Below are 17,079 nucleotides of genomic sequence, written 5' to 3' on the forward strand. Positions count from 1 at the left end.
TAAAATTATTTAAATTTTATAAAAATAATTTTAAAATTGTTATAGAAATTATTTTGATATAATAATATTCGGATATTATAAATTTTAAATTAAATGTTAAATTCACACTAAATATGTTACACATTATAATAACTATTGAATAATTTAAATCTAATATAAATTTTACATTCTGAATCTATCATAAATTTATTGCAATTACTCCATGATTTTTATATATTATAAAATTACCTTGCAGTTCTACATCATTATTGAATCAAAAGGTAAATTTCATGGCAGTTTATAGAAATTAAAACTATCCAACAAAAAACAACCGTCAAGTTTAACACAAATGACGGTGAAGTAGATCAAGAAAATCCAAAATCCAGTTCAGATCCTTTGTTCCCATTTTTCTCTGTCCCTGTATTCTATTGTCGATCGGACAGATAAGATTAAATCTCAATGATATTTTGTATATCACGAGGATACTGCATATATTTTAAAGATGTCATGATATCTTGAGATTTAATCTAATCTGTCCGATCGATAATGAGACATGAGGATAAAGAAAAATAGAGACAAAGGATTTGAACCAGATAACGTAACTAAGTTTTTAAATTATCAAATTGCTCGCTAGGTTTTTTATATAATTATCAAATCATATATTATTTTTCATTTTACCTCTGATCATCCGATTGATAAAAAAAAAAATCAATCAATCAATTTTTATTTAAAAATTAGCTGACTAATTTTCCAGTCAAATCAATTTCTTTTTTACTAAACTTTGGAGTAAATGAGTTTATTGATAATAAAAATCAATCGAATCGATTTAATTTTTATATTAAAATTGATTTTGGATAAAATCAATTAATATACTAAACGATTTTTATGTTCGATTAGTTCTTCTGATTATATTTATACATTTAAACATCAAATTGACCTAATATATTGAGAACAATATTTTTTTAAACATGAATGTGCTCAAAAAATTCAATTACGATCTATCGACCAGTCCGATTTTGGGCAAACCGGCTAATGGACCAAATATCCTTGGATTGACTGAAACTAATTTTTATGTGTTTGACTAATTCTTTTGATTATATTCATATCCTCAAATATTACTTTGACATAGTATATTTAAAACAATGATTTTTTGAATTATATTGAAAAAATATAATTCATGGTCCATCATCCAGTTTTGGACAAAAGCGGCCGATGGAACAAACATTCTTGATTGACATGAAACTAATTCCTATGTGTTCGGTTAGTTCTCTTGATTATATACATACTCTCAAATATCAAATTGACCCAATATATTGATAATAATTATTTTTCAAACATATTGATGTTCAAAAAATCACTGCTCTTAATATATTGAGTCAAATTAATATTTGAGTGCATGTATATTATCAGGAGAATTAGCCGAATACATAGGGATAGTTTCTTGTCAGTCCGACGTCGTTTGACTCATTAGCTAATTTTAGGCAAAACCAACTTATGAATCAAATGTACTCAAATTGATATGAAACTATTTCCTATGTATTTTGCTAGTTTTCCTGATTATATTCATACACTCAAAGATCAATTTGACTCAATATATTGAGAGTAGTGATTTTTTGAACATGAATTAAATTTTTCGAATCATTCGTGTTCAAAGAAAATATTTTTCTCATTATATTGGGTCAAATTATTTTTTGAGGACATATATAATTAAGAGAACTAGCCGAACATATAGAAACTTGTCTCATGTTAATCCGAGGACGTTTGGTGTATAAGCCGATTTTGTCCAAAATCACTGATGAACCGTGAATTGAATTTTTCAAATATATTTGTATTAAAAAAAATCATTATTCTCAATATTATAGGTTAAATTGATGTTTGAGGACATGAATATAATCACGAGAACTAACCGAACACAAAAGAACTGGTTGTATATAAATCTGAAGTTGTTTGGTCCATCAATCAATTTAGTCTAAAACAGACTTTAATACAGAAGTAAATCGATTCGATTTTCATCATCAGTCGACCGATTTACTTAAAACTTCAGGATGAAGAGAAATTGATTCGATTGATTGATGTTAAAAAATAGTTGATTGATTTTTAAATAGAAATTGATTTAACTATTTTTTTATTAGCCAACTGATTAGAGGTAAAATGAGAAATGGATATGTGATAATTCAATTAAGTTTTTTTTTTTTATCAGTCCATTATTATGGATAAAATAGAAAGCATATCCTGATAATTTTAAATATTATGGATAAAATAGAAAGCATATCCTGATAATTTTAAAACTAACTTATATGATTTATTTGATAATTTTTAAAACTTAGCTAGATGGTTTGGTAAACAACTGAAAATAGAAAGACCTCAGAGTTTACCAATGGATGCGTAAGCGTTTGGCAGACGGAAGAATAAGAGTACGACGGAGTGCCTTTTGAAATAAAAATCGCAGTAGTTACGTTTGTTCCTTGCACGGCCGGTGGTCTTTGCAAGAAAGTTATGCGAAACTTTTGGTTTAGGAAACAAAATCATTTTACAACGAGTCACGTAAAAGAAACCTTTAGTTGTTAGTAAGTTAAAAATCCACCAGATAGTTCGTTCCAATAGTGATTAAGATACTGATCGCCATTATCTTAGTAGAACTAAAGCAATCTAACTAGTCAAATGTTAGGAATGAGGAAGGATAGCTACACTTAACTAGCTTGACTAACATGCTAACTAACCGCTAGCTGTTGGCTAACTAAATTAAGAATGTTAAAAAAATTCTCCTGCTTCGAACAATCCAGAGGGCTAACCCAATCCAGACTAGATAATTTGATCAGATTGAGCAAGCCTCTAAATTGATCATGAAAGAATTATAATTGAAATTTACTATACGAAATAATAAATCATACCTTGTTACAGTGAAATTCAAAGGAGGCGTAAAACGCTGGATGGAAGAAGTCATCTCATGTCGTCTGCAAGAAGGTTATAATAATGAACGTTTCTCGACGATTTCACAAACCAAATCTTGCAGTTTCGGATGTTTTTCTTCCTTTCATTCTTCCACACCTCTACGTGAATTATCCTTGGACGCACCTGTTATAATGAGAATTATCCCAGGGGTAAAAGAGACTTTTTTCCTTAAGAAAGTAGACAACGTGGGCAAGTCCATGTTCCTATTTCCTACATCTCCCACTCGTCCAAGGTAAGTCACTGAGACTAATTCATCCAGGTAAGTCATTAAAACCAGTTAGTCACAAAGATTAAATAAGTCACATAGACTATATAAAAAGTTTTGTCACAAAAACTATATCAGAACATCCAATTCATACTTAGAGAAAATGATTCGTGCGATAGCAAGTAAGTACACTGAGCGATAGTTGCTAAGAAGATTGTTATACCTTACATAGCCGCTTTTTGAGCAATCAATGGTTAACAAAGTTGTTATACTTTGTTTAGTCGCTCTTCCAAATGAATTAGAGACATACTCATCATGGCACATAACCTCTTTCTTAGCGGTACATATCCGTTATTCAGAAAACATCCAATCTCCCGGTGTCACATAGCCATTACCTTGGAGATATCCATGTCTTGTTATTTACTCAGATTAAATAATCTTCATTTACATCAATATGAACATCTCTAATACTTTATCATGACTATTATATCAAGAGCATGCTCCATATTCAAATATTCACAATCATTTCTATACATAACAGAAATGAGTCAACCAGTGAATGACATCAAAAGATGTAAATTTATTTAATTTTCCTTTTTATCTAGAATCTATTCATCCTAATCAATTGCTTTCCTAGTTATGCTCCATAGACCGAGTCATCCATAGCCATAGGATACATGCTAAAGTAGTAAACACTGATTAAAACTTCAAGTAAACAACTAAATAGTCACTAAAGACAAAAACTGAGATTAACTTATAATCCCAAAGGTCTCACATACTAGAGAAACAGGGGTCCATTCTTCTACTACCTTTATTGTTATAATAGCACATGCGGTATGAATCACATGCTACGATGTTATTCTCTTTACTAAAAAGAGTATATGTTTTCCTTAAATTTAATATTGTATAGATTTTGATCTAGACATACTTAATGTCTAACCCTGAATTCAACATATCAATTCCAATCTGGCTTTCAACAGATTCAGTAAATGGAGGGTTCATTTACATCGATAATTATTAACACATAACTGATCTCAACTTGACACAATTATCAAGGCGACCTTAACTTATGGACCTATCTCTATTCACAACTACGTAACCTGTCCCATAAGTAACAGTCTTACCTCTATTTGTACTCAACAAACAAAGATAATTATTCATGTGAGTAGATCATTCTCAACCTGCTAATATGCTCACCGAGATCTTATATAAATGTAACAAAATTATATATACTGAATAAATTATGATAAATCACATAATCAAATCACAATATCTGATTATTATTACAATATTATTACATTCTATGAAGTCCCAAAGACTTTACATCTTCTTTAAATAATTCTCTAGTTATTGGATTAATAAAAGGATCTGCAAGTCATTGGAGGAGAATGACTAAGTAAGGACGCATTTCCGTTCAAAGGGATAATAGGCGTCGATCTGATTTAAGTCTATTTCGAAAACTTAAATTGAGACCTTGATTAGATCCCGGTCTCGGTGAGACATAATCTAATTACTACTTTTTATTATTATTGTGCTAACATTTCTCTTACAGGTTTATTAGACTAACACATTTTGCAGAGTAAGAAAAGCACAAAAGGCCTAGGGTACTGTTCACCCAAGGCACCTTCCAAGAGATGGAAGGTGTCTTTATGGTAGGCGTCTTCAAGTATTTGAAGGCGCCTTCACACTGTTCATGGAAAGCGCCTTCAATGCTATGGAAGGCACCTTCCACAGGATAAAGTTTGACCTTCTCGACGATAAACTTCAGCAAGTTTTGGGATCAGATTTATCCCATTGGAGGTGCCTTAAATGCCTTGGAAAGCACCTTTCACGCTCAATAAAAGAGGTGCTCGCCCACACTTTGACATACAACTTCATGTTAGAGTATATACTAAAAGTCTAGCTTTTTATATAAATATTTATTTTGAAATAAGAATCACATTGGTCAAATGTCTACATTTATGCTAAGTGTAGTTGTCCATTTAATTTATATTGTAGATAACATTGTGTGAGGAGACACACAGAAGATCATGTTATCAGTTCCTTATAAATTATAAATAGTAGCTTACAACTAAAATGGAATGACACAAACCATTGGAGTGGTTGTAGTATAATTTGGTATTTGTTTATCTTGACTATAAAATTACACTAGTATATTATGAGTGTATTAAGCAGGACCATTTAAGGTAGTTTCTTTTTATACTGACTACATAAAAGAACAAAACCTCTGTTATTATGGAAGTGCATACTCTTAATCATAATATAATAACAAACACGTATACTTAATATTTATTTCTTTAATTTATCAAAGGGTGCGATTTAGTTCGTTAAATCAATAGGCTTGATAAGTTGGGAAATGATATTATTTATATGGTGTGTTGTTGATTATAGAATGAAACTATGTCTTAGTAATCTAGGTTGATAATGCCCCCTTGAGGAGCTCATAAGGATTGTCATGTAAACTCTGCAGGTGGACTTAGTCCAACATGTCAATAAGGATGAGTGGTACTACTCTTGGAGCTAGATATTAATTAAGTGAGTTGTCAGTAACTCATTTAATTAGTGAGCATTTAATATCTTAAACACAGGGAGACTAACACACTCATGATAAGAAGGAGCCCATATTGTAATATGGGATTGGTGCTGTGAGATCTCGGAAAAATAAAATAAATAGGGTTATTACAGAAATAGCCTTATAAAAGTTTTCCGAAATTTTAAGAATTTTCTGGGAATTTTTCGGAGCTCGTACGATGGGTTTTGAGGGGATCAATTATGGGTACGGATAAAGCCTGTTTGGGATACCAATTTAAGTGAGGAGATGTTTTATTTATAAATTCAAATTCTTTTCCTTTTCTTTCCCAAAATCGCCGATCCCTAACTCATTCCTCTCCCGACCTCCCCGATCTCCCCTGCTCGAAGCCGCGCCCTTCTCCCCTCTCTTCCTCCTGATCTCTCCTCTGTGCTCTCTCCCGCGGACGAGCGATGCCACGGGATTAGGGTTCCAGCTCCGGCGATCTTTCCTCATCTATTGAGCTTCGGTCCAGCCGCAGACCTTCTCTCTCGCGGACGGTCCGACGACCTCTCGGTGGCTAGGGCACGGCGAGGAGCCGGATCTTGCATCCTCTTCAACCGGTAGACCTTCCCTTTCCCCTCTTCTGGTTTCCTTCATCCCGGTTCTCTTTGATCTTATCCCATTGTTCCTGCCAAGCCCTAGCTCTGTTCCAGTGTCGTTGCCGGCCTTGAAGGTAAGCAACCGATTCCTTCTCGTCTCTTAGTTGTCGCCTATCTTGGAGGTAGGTTCTGGTTGGAATTAGGTATTGTTGGATTAGAGTTCTCCATTTCTTGTTGATCTGTGGTCCTTGCTTGATTCCTTCGTGATCCAGTTGTTTCCAGCAGGTGATGAGGTTGTGTGCTGTGGTGTTCTTGATCCAACATCAACAGGGGCTGTGAGCTTGAGGTAAGGTGTGTAGGGTTTGTCCTGTTTTAGATGATTGATCTTAGTGTGGATGAATTTGGATCTTCTGTTCTTGATTCAAGCCGTAAGATGGTTTCCAGTAGGTTGTGCTGTTCTGGTGGTGGACAGCAGCTCGATCCGGGCAGAGAGGAGGCTCTGTTCCTTTTGATTGAGTGTTGTGGATTAGTATGCATGGTTGTGAGCTAGAGGTACTATCTTGTGGATGTGATCTTAGGTTCCAACAGCAGCTACCCTAACCGGCAGCTACACCTTTGGTTGTGATCTATTGGTGATCACCTTGGATTCGAGGTAAGGAATAGGATAATGGATCTTGTTGTAGATCATGTATTGAAATTGGATATTTGTTTGATGATCCTATTCTAGATGAATTTGATTCATGTATTGGATTAGAAATGCATTGGATTAATCCATGATTAGTTAATGCATGTGTGTAGATTTAATTGTGTAGAAGAAATCTAATGAAATGGTTAGGGTTAGGGTAATTAACCCTAATCAACCGTTGGATTTCTAATCTAATTGGTGATTAGGGATTAGGTAACTAACCCTAATCGACCGTTAGATTTAAATTGGTAAGTTGAGATTGTGGATTAGGGTTTTACCCTAATTTAGTGTTAGAGATTTTATTTAGCTATTCATGTGGATTTAGCTAAATAAACTATATATGTTGTTTGACGCAGGAGTCTGATTTGAGACAGGCGTCTCGACGTTGACTTCGGATTTGGATTGTACCTTCTATTTGAGGCGGGTACCCTTTGACTTATCTTTTGATACTGTCTTAGGATATGTATAGTTTATATATAGTTACTAGTGATAGATGGTAGATTTATTTCTTCCCTGGTCTTAGCTTAGCTGATACCTATCACATGCTTCTACTGTTAGATGCTTTACATTAGTCTGGTTTACTTTTATCTCTACCATGTGTATATGTGTTCGTGGTTATGATTACTTATAGTGCTTATCTACCCATGATTAGAGGCTGGAGATACTTGATATATATATATATTGTTGGATTCATGTTGTTTATATCTCTGTTATATATCTGCGTTTACCTTTTTGGCACCTACGTATATGGAGGAGGATACGTTCAGGTATGACATTCTGTAGCCGCATGCACCATACCGCATGATTGCATGCTGGGCGATGGACGACTCCATTATTGTTGAGCTCGTCGGCCGGCTACATGAGGGCCTGCACACAACGTGTCTACTGCATGGGTAGTGGCACAGCACTCAGGGTGTGTATGGCAGGTTGCTCGGTGGTGCACCGCCGGGGGTAGTGTGACTGCAGCGTGGTTGCGACAGGGATCCCTCCCCGTCATCGCGTACCGGGAGTTGAGAGCATTGCGCTCCCTCACTATGTTTGAGGTAGGAGGATAGGTGTACTCCGACAGCATCCCGTCCACTCGGTCACTCTTCAGGGGTAGTGACGGTAGAGTGCACGGTGTCACAGCCCTACCCACGCGGTCTCACCATTGTGTGTGAGATACAGACTGGCGTCAGGGGTGACCATGTCATATCGCATCATATGCACAGATTGCATTTATTGTGATTGTTGCATATTGGATGATGCACTTGGGTGACTGCATATGATTGACATGCATACAGGATACATGCGTATTTGTTCTGACTATCTTTATCTGTGTATGTCCACAGTCATTCGCCCAAGCCTCGCAGGTGAGTACAGTTTATTTCAGTTATGCATTTCTTATTATTCTTGCTGTAAACTGTGTTTATTACAGTTATGCATATCTGTTATTCTGTTAGGAGACCACCGTAGGTTGTATGGTTAGGAGACTGTACTCTGATCCCATGGTTTAGAGACTGTACCTTAGGCTATTACTGGTGGATATATATTGCTGTACATGTCTATTGGTTTACCTGCTGAGTTCTTGAACTCACCCCGTTGTTACTATTTTTCAGGTTGAGGCCGTCAGGAGAGATTCCAGTCGCTAGCCCCTTGGTCGCGAAGATTTCTAGATATCGTTTTCTGTATTCGCTTTTATACGTATACTTGTATTGTGGGTTTGTATTGTGGACTTTATGTCGAACCTTTGGGTTTGCTGCTTTTGTTTTCCGCTGCAGATTTTCACACTACTTCGTGGATTTGTTTTCTTCGTTGTAGTGGAGTAGGATGTGTACGTATATCTTCGTTGGTTTTATATCGTTCTTCCTTATTAAACTACGTGGACTGATTATATGTTGAGCTGTGTGGAATATTGATATAAACTGCGTGGTTGTTTCTTATTTGTATTGTATTGTTCCGGCCGAGTGTGGCCGAGGTATAGATATATGTATACTGAGATTCATATTGTCCGCCGTACAGGGGAGATGCTGCCGAAATTTCTTCGGACAGAGACTACCTGGGGCGTGACAATTTATTTGGTATCAGAGCATGGGTTACGATGCTCTGTGTTTTCTTTTTATCTGATACGAATTTATTTGGTATCAGAGCTAGGCTCCGATTTCGGATTTTTATGTCCTGGAGTTTGCGAGCGTATCTGGATATTTTCGGATTTGTACGGATTTCGTCGATTTTCTCGTTTCGGAATTCCGAGGTTTTATTGGTTCTATTTGGGGCGCTAAGCAGCGACAGGATATCTCCAGACGGCCAATAGGTAATTTAGGTAATTTTTCAGTTCTTATACCTGTAGTGATATCTGGGTAACATTTTCTTTACAGATATGCCACCTACACGTGTACCGGCACCGAGACGTGGTCGCACACGTAAGAGGGCGATAGATTCTCCTGAGACAGAGTCTTCAGAGAGGTCTGTTAGGGTTGAGCCTGTCTGTCAGGGGCAGACTCCTCAGGTCATTGTGAGTACAGGTGCTTATCAGACCCCGATAGCTCCGACTTCCGAGGTACCTACCTCGACTGTACCATTAGTGGTATTACCTTCAGTATACCCGGCACTCCCTCCAGTCATGCCTACTACTGCGTACTTGAGGTACGAGATGAGGTAGAGATATGGTGGGACACGCAGCACTCGATTATAGGCGAGCAGTATTTTACCTGGATGAGATTTAGGGAGGCATTCGAGAGTCAATATTTTCCTTGGGCGTATCAGATAACACGTCAGCAGGATTTTCTGAGTCTTCGACAAAATAACCGCTGAGTGATGGAGTATAATGCCGAATTTAATCGGTTGGCCAGATTCTGTCCTGAGTTAATTGTCGAGGATAGATCTCGTATGCTTCAGTTTGTCCAGGGACTGGACGGGCATCTTCAGGTGAAGATTGCTGGTCTCGGTATAGTATCATACACAGAGGCACTGGATAGTGCGCTTATGATTGAGTCTGCTCATCAGAGAGTGAATGCAGATAGGAAGAGGAAGCAGACTGATCGGACTTCCGGACAGAGCCATCAGCCACAGACTACGGGACAGCAGCAGAGCAGTCGTACTCAGACGGGTCAGGATACTTCTGGGTCATCTGGCCGACACCAGAAGTCAGGACGATCAGGACGTTCCTGGTCTTCTTAGCAGAACCAGAAACAGTCCACCGGTGACTCTCACTGCACCCGATGCGGATCCCGAGATCACATCATCTCTGCATGCACTCTGGGACAGTCAGTTTGCTATTATTGCAAACTGCCTGGGCACTTGAGCCAAGACTGTTCGCTGAAGGCTCAGCTTGTAGCTTCCGGGATTTATATTCCGGGAGGACAGTTTGGTCAGTCCGGGACTTCGCGAGGGGGGCCGAAAGGCTAATCTTCGCATCGTCAGCAGAGGACAACTGCCCCTGTAGCAGCTGCATATGGCATGCACGGGCAGGAGCATTCCGGTATCCTTGTGGAGAACCCCACGGTATTCCACCTTAGTGGTCTCCAGTACTATTCGTCAAGAAGAAGGATGGTACTATGAGGTTGTGCATCGAGTATAGGCCGCTGAATGCAGTGTCTATCAGAAATAAGTACCCCTTGCCACGGATTGAGGATTTATTTGATCAGCTTAGAGATACATCAGTGTATTCCAAGATTGATCTGCGGTCTGGATATCATCAGCTGAGAGTCAGAGATTCTGATATTCAGAAGACAACATTCCGCACCAGATACGGACATTACGAGTTTTGGTAATGCCATTTGGGCTTACCAATGCTCCAGCAGTATTTATGGATCTGATGAACCGTATCTTTTTGGAGTACCTAGATCAGTTTGTTATTGTGTTTATCGATGATATATTGATCTATTCGCGTTCCGAGGAGGAACATGCGCAGCACCTTCGCATAGTCTTGGAGACTCTTAGACGACATCATCTGTATGCGAAGTTCAGCAAGTGTACATTTTGGCTTTCCTCAGTTGGTTTTCTAGGACACGTGGTGTCAAACCGATGTATTTCTGTAGATCCTCAGCAGATCGAGGCTATCACTAGCTGGGAGCAGCCGAAGTCAGTCCAGGAGATCCATAGTTTCTTGGGCTTGGCTGGATATTACCGACGATTCGTTGAGGGTTTCTCCAGCATTGTTATGTCGTTGACACGTCTGACTAGGAAAGGCGTGAAGTTCACGTGGTCAGAGGCTTGTGAGACCAGCTTCCAGGAGCTGAAGCGGAGATTAGTATCAGCACCAGTTCTGGTTGTACCTTCTGGTGATGACGGATTCATACTTTACACAGACGCATCTCTTCAGGGCTTGGGCGCTGTTTTGATGCAGCACGGTAGGGTAGTCTCCTATGCTTCTCGTCAGTTGAAGGAGCATGAGAAGAACTACCCAGTACATGATTTAGAGCTAGCCGCTATTATCTTTGCTTTGAAGATTTGGCGACATCATCTTTATGGTATTACTTTTGAGATTCTTACTGATCATAAGAGTCTCAAATATATTTTCACCCAGAAGGAACTCAATCTCCGACAGAGGAGATGGATGGAGTTCCTGAAGGATTATGATTGTACTATTAGCTACCATCCGGTAAAGCTAATGTGGTTCTTGATACTGGCGAGGAAGTCGGAGGACTTTAGCTTGTCATCGATTCTGATCATGGACTTGATTCGAGATTCGCGAGTTGGGCCTTGAGGCGAGGTGGACTGACAGGCGGTATTCTTGTTACCATGGTTGCTCGATCGTCGATCGGGATGAGGATTCGAGAGGCCCAGCCGAGATCAGCATTCTGATTCATTAGCGGCTAGATAGCTTAGGACAGACGAGTTTACGAGATAGCGGGTATTGTTTATTTCTGAGGCAGATTATGTGTACCTCAGTCTCACCCGGTCATGGAGGAGTTACTTCAGGAGGCTCATCGTTCTAGATTTGCTATCCACCCAGGTGGGACTCGTATGTATCGCGGTTTGAGACGTTCCTATTGGTGGAACTGCATGAAGAAAGACATCGCAGATTTTGTAGTTAGATGTCTTGTTTGTCAGCAGGTGAAGGCTGAGCACCAGAGACCTGCTGGTTTACTTCAGAGGATCCCTATTCCAGAGTGGAAGTGGGAGCATATCACTATGGATTTTGTGGTAGGATTGCCTAGGACTCGACGAGGTCATGATGCGATTTGGGTAATCGTTGACCGATTAACCAAATCCGCACACTTTTTAGCGATCCGGAAGACTGATTCTCTGGATCGATTAGCTGAGTTATACTGTCGAGAGATTATCAGATTGCATGGAGTTCCGTTGAGCATCATATCTGATAGAGACCCACGGTTCACGTCCCGATTCTGGCAGAGTCTGCAGCAGGCCTTGGGCACACAGCTTCGTTTCAGTACGGCATTCCATCCGCAGACAGATGGGCAGTCAGAGCGGACTATTCAGACATTGGAGGACTTGCTGAGGTCTTGTGTCATGGACTTCGGAGGCAGTTGGGAGGACCACCCGCCATTAGTGGAGTTCGCCTACAACAACAGCTATCATTCGGCTATCCAGATGGCACCGTTTGAGGCGTTGTATGGTAGGCCTTGTCGGACACCCATCCTCTGGGAAGAGGTTGGGGAGGCCCAGCTGATAGGACCTCAGAGAGCTCAGCAGGATGCAGAGTTAGTTCGCACTATCAGACGGAGGATGTCAGAGGCCCAGGACCGTCAGAAGAGTTATGCTGATCAGAGACGGAGACCCCTGGAGTTCTCCATTGGTGATCATGTATTTCTTAGAGTTTCACCCACGAAAGGGGTGAAGAGATTTGGTCTCCGAGGTAAGCTAGCTCCCCGATATATTGGACCATTCCAGATCTTGGAGAGGATTGGAGCAGTAGCTTACCGTCTAGCGCTACCACCATCTCTAGCTGGCATTCACGATGTATTCCATGTATCTATGCTGAGGAGATACGTATCCGATCCGGCACATGTTCTGTCAGATATATCTGTTCCTATTCAGCCTGATGTTACTTACGAGGAGGTTCCGGTGCGGATTCTGGACCATAGAGAGCGTCAGTTGCGGAACAAGACTGTCCGGCTGGTTAAAGTCGGATGGCAGCATCATTCTGACGAGGAGGCTACGTGGGAGCTGGAGGATACGATCCGAGCTCGATACCCTCATCTTATTACTTGAGGTATGTGGGTTAGAGTTCCTTTCAGCACTTATACTGCATGGTTATATTTCAGTGTTTGCTGTTGGTTATAGCGAAATTTGGGGACCAAATTTTTATTAGTAGGGGAGGATGTGAGATCTCGGAAAAATAAAATAAATAGGGTTATTACAGAAATAGCCTTATAAAAGTTTTCCGAAATTTTAAGAATTTTCTGGGAATTTTTCGGAGCTCGTACGATGGGTTTTGAGGGGATCAATTACGGGTACGGATAAAGCCTGTTTGGGATACCAATTTAAGTGAGGAGATGTTTTATTTATAAATTCAAATTCTTTTCCTTTTCTTTCCCAAAATCGCCGATCCCTAACTCATTCCTCTCCCGACCTCCCCGATCTCCCCTGCTCGAAGCCGCGCCCTTCTCCCCTCTCTTCCTCCTGATCTCTCCTCTGTGCTCTCTCCCGCGGACGAGCGATGCCACGGGATTAGGGTTCCAGCTCCGGCGATCTTTCCTCATCTATTGAGCTTCGGTCCAGCCGCAGACCTTCTCTCTCGCGGACGGTCCGACGACCTCTCGGTGGCTAGGGCACGGCGAGGAGCCGGATCTTGCATCCTCTTCAACCGGTAGACCTTCCCTTTCCCCTCTTCTGGTTTCCTTCATCCCGATTCTCTTTGATCTTATCCCATTGTTCCTGCCAAGCCCTAGCTCTGTTCCAGTGTCGTTGCCGGCCTTGAAGGTAAGCAACCGATTCCTTCTCGTCTCTTAGTTGTCGCCTATCTTGGAGGTAGGTTCTGGTTGGAATTAGGTATTGTTGGATTAGAGTTCTCCATTTCTTGTTGATCTGTGGTCCTTGCTTGATTCCTTCGTGATCCAGTTGTTTCCAGCAGGTGATGAGGTTGTGTGCTGTGGTGTTCTTGATCCAACATCAACAGGGGCTGTGAGCTTGAGGTAAGGTGTGTAGGGTTTGTCCTGTTTTAGATGATTGATCTTAGTGTGGATGAATTTGGATCTTCTGTTCTTGATTCAAGCCGTAAGATGGTTTCCAGTAGGTTGTGCTGTTCTGGTGGTGGACAGCAGCTCGATCCGGGCAGAGAGGAGGCTCTGTTCCTTTTGATTGAGTGTTGTGGATTAGTATGCATGGTTGTGAGCTAGAGGTACTATCTTGTGGATGTGATCTTAGGTTCCAACAGCAGCTACCCTAACCGGCAGCTACACCTTTGGTTGTGATCTATTGGTGATCACCTTGGATTCGAGGTAAGGAATAGGATAATGGATCTTGTTGTAGATCATGTATTGAAATTGGATATTTGTTTGATGATCCTGTTCTAGATGAATTTGATTCATGTATTGGATTAGAAATGCATTGGATTAATCCATGATTAGTTAATGCATGTGTGTAGATTTAATTGTGTAGAAGAAATCTAATGAAATGGTTAGGGTTAGGGTAATTAACCCTAATCAACCGTTGGATTTCTAATCTAATTGGTGATTAGGGATTAGGTAACTAACCCTAATCGACCGTTAGATTTAAATTGGTAAGTTGAGATTGTGGATTAGGGTTTTACCCTAATTTAGTGTTAGAGATTTTATTTAGCTATTCATGTGGATTTAGCTAAATAAACTATATATGTTGTTTGACGCAGGAGTCTGATTTGAGACAGGCGTCTCGACGTTGACTTCGGATTTGGATTGTACCTTCTATTTGAGGCGGGTACCCTTTGACTTATCTTTTGATACTGTCTTAGGATATGTATAGTTTATATATAGTTACTAGTGATAGATGGTAGATTTATTTCTTCCCTGGTCTTAGCTTAGCTGATACCTATCACATGCTTCTACTGTTAGATGCTTTACATTAGTCTGGTTTACTTTTATCTCTACCATGTGTATATGTGTTCGTGGTTATGATTACTTATAGTGCTTATCTACCCATGATTAGAGGCTGGAGATACTTGATATATATATATATTGTTGGATTCATGTTGTTTATATCTCTGTTATATATCTGCGTTTACCTTTTTGGCACCTACGTATGTTGGTGCAATGAGCACCAGATGATCGTACCTGAGTTTTGATTATGGCGAAGGGCTCCAAGTTAAGTGGTGGTGTTATCTACACGAGGTTCATGAGTGTTTCAGGGTAGTCCTAACTGCGGTGTATGGCGGGGTTGCTCGCTGGTGCACCGGGGTGCTCATGGGTAACACGATACTCTCCGTCATCGCGTACCGGGAGTTGAGAGCATTGCGCTCCCTCACTATGTTTGAGGTAGGAGGATAGGTGTACTCGACAAGATCCCGTCCACTCGGTCACTCTTCAGGGGTAGTGATGGCAGAGTGCACAGACGCGGTCTCACCATTGTGTGTGAGATCTGACTGGCGTCAGGGGTGACCATGTCATATCGCATCATATGCACAGATTGCATTTATTGTGATTGTTGCATATTGGATGATGCACTTGGGTGACTGCATATGATTGACATGCATACAGGATACATGCGTATTTGTCCTGACTATCTTTATCTGTGTATGTCCACAGTCATTCGCCCAAGCCTCGCAGGTGAGTACAGTTTATTTCAGTTATGCATTGCTTATTATTCTTGCTGTAAACTGTATTACATGCTTCTGGTTACTCATTACAGTTTATTCAGCTATGCATACCTGTTATTCTGTTAGGAGACTACACCGTAGGTTGTATGGTTAGAGAACTGTACTCTTGATCCCATGGTTTAGGAGACTGTACCTTAGGCTATTACTGGTGGATATATATTGCTGTACATGTCTATTGGTTTACCTGCTGAGTTCTTGAACTCACCCCGTTGTTACTATTTTTCAGGTTGAGGCCGTCAGGAGAGATTCCAGTCGCTAGCCCCTTGGTCGCGAGGATTTCTAGATATCGTTTTCTGTATTCGCTTTTATACGTATACTTGTATTGTGGGTTTGTATTGTGGACTTTATGTCGAACCTTTGGGTTTGCTGCTTTTGTTTTCCGCTGCAGATTTTCACACTACTTCGTGGATTTGTTTTCTTCGTTGTAGTGGAGTAGGATGTGTACGTATATCTTCGTTGGTTTTATATCGTTCTTCCTTATTAAACTGCGTGGACTGATTATATGTTGAGCTGTGTGGAATATTGATATAAACTGCGTGGTTGTTTCTTATTTGTATTGTATTGTTCCGGCCGAGTGTGGCCGAGGTATAGATATATGTATACTGAGATTCATATTGTCCGCCGTACAGGGGAGATGCTGCCGAAATTTCTTCGGACAGAGACTACCTGGGGCGTGACAGGTGCGGTAGTGTAATAATAACTCTTTAGTGGTATGAGTTATTATTGATGAACTTGAGTTGGGTGTTCGGGGCGAACACGGGAAGCTCAAGCTTATCGGGAGACCAAAACCAATTCCTCCTCTCGGTCCCTGTTGTAGCCTCTTATTTATAAAGTCTTATATCCACTTAAAACTAATCTTCTTACCCATCTTATGGTGGCCGGCCAAGCCAAGCTTGGAGCCTAAGCTAGGGTCGGCCAAGCCAAAGATTGGAGCCAAGTTTATGGCCGGCCAAGCTTGGAGCCCAAGCTAGGTGGCCGACCACATTAAAATAAAAGGGTATTTTAATTTTTAAAATCTTTTCTTTTGTGGAAGTTATGGTTTTAAAAGAGAGTTTTAAATTTTAAAATCTTTCTTTTTATAATTTTCTACAAAGGATTAAGAGAAAGGTTTGATATCTTCCCTTATTTGTAGTTAAAAGAAAGATTTTAATTTTTGATAAAACTTTCTTTTTTTTGTAACCATCTAGATGTTTTAAAAGAGAGATTTTAATTTATAAAATTTTCCTTTTATAACCAACAAGGGATTTAAAAGAGAAATTTTTTAATTAAAATTTCTTATCAAAAATAAATAAGGAAGTTTTAATTTTATGTTTAAAACTTTCCTTGTTTAGAGCACAAGTATTGTAGGACCGTTAGATTCGATAGAGGGGGGGTGAATATCGATTCGAAAAACAACGAGTTTAAACGCAG

Source organism: Zingiber officinale, chromosome 3A, assembly GCF_018446385.1.
Source record: "Zingiber officinale cultivar Zhangliang chromosome 3A, Zo_v1.1, whole genome shotgun sequence".
Lineage (NCBI taxonomy): Eukaryota > Viridiplantae > Streptophyta > Magnoliopsida > Zingiberales > Zingiberaceae > Zingiber > Zingiber officinale.